This window comes from Colobus angolensis, unplaced genomic scaffold, assembly GCF_000951035.1.
Source record: "Colobus angolensis palliatus isolate OR3802 unplaced genomic scaffold, Cang.pa_1.0 Scaffold148, whole genome shotgun sequence".
NCBI lineage: Eukaryota > Metazoa > Chordata > Mammalia > Primates > Cercopithecidae > Colobus > Colobus angolensis.
Window position 1 is genome coordinate 3,070,119 of NW_012114577.1, and position 1,193 is coordinate 3,071,311.

Genomic DNA, 1,193 nt, shown 5'->3' on the forward strand with positions numbered 1-1,193 from the left:
CCTGCTAATTTTGTATTTTCAGTAGAGATGGGGTTTCACCAGGTTGGCCAGGCTGGTCTCGAACTCCTGACCTCAGGTGATCTACCTGCCTCAGTCTCCCAAAGTGCTGGGATTATAGGCTTGAGCACCACGCCCAGCCCCAAGGAATGCTTTGCTTAACTGTCTCCCTCCACTTGCTTTGTAAGAAACTCTAGTTCAAGTTGATTTGCAGAAGCTCCTTGAAATCTGTGACAGGAGGCGCTGGGCATCAGGTGAGGAACACCTGGTCCTCGTTAGCCTCTGGGGCTTCCACTCAGGCATTTGTTGTGAATTTTCTTTTCCATTGAGTCCTCACCAGTAATCCATGATCTGATCCAATATAAAAAGACTTCCGATTATTTAGATAATAACATATTACATGTATACAGTGCTTTACCATTTTCAAAGTACTTTCGCATATCTTATTTCATTTGCATATCAGGCATTCAGTGTTGGCTACATTTGTAAAGATAAATACAGGTGATAAATAGACAAAGTTTAAAAAATACTGTATTTTATTATCATCTCCAAATGCAGTTTCAAATAAGACAAATTAAATAAATATATTAAAATGAAAAATCTCTTAAGGAAAGAAGCACACATTCATAAAGTTACCTTTTCCAAGACTAGCAAAATAATGAGCATGATGAGGAACTCAAAGCACATTTCTAGAGACTTCCATTTCCAGCAATATGGTAGACTGCTAAGCTGACACATCCAATTGCTGAAAATAACCCAAAATATTGAACAAACTACTTTTTAAATAATAATAATTTGTTGAAGACAACCAAGAAACTAAGGAATACTGAGAGGGCAATACTAAGTAAAGTCAAGAATCTGAAAATATTTAAGTAAAATTAATTACCTAGAGAGCACCAAAATCAATGTTTACCTTGGAGACATTGGTCAAGCTCAGTAATCTGAGAAGTACAAGAAGCTGGAGATAAGATGGAGAGTGGAGAGTCTAATAAGAAACACCTAGAGCTTCCTGTAACACTAGTGTACTCTTCTTTTTTTGTTTTTTTTTTGTTTTTTTTCACAGAGTTTCGCTGTTGTTGCCCAGGCTGAAGTGCAATGGCGCGATCTTGGCTCACTGCAACCTCCACCTCCCAGGTCCAAGCGAGTCTCCTGTTTCAGCCTCCCAAGTAGCTGAGATTACAGGCTCCTGCCACCAC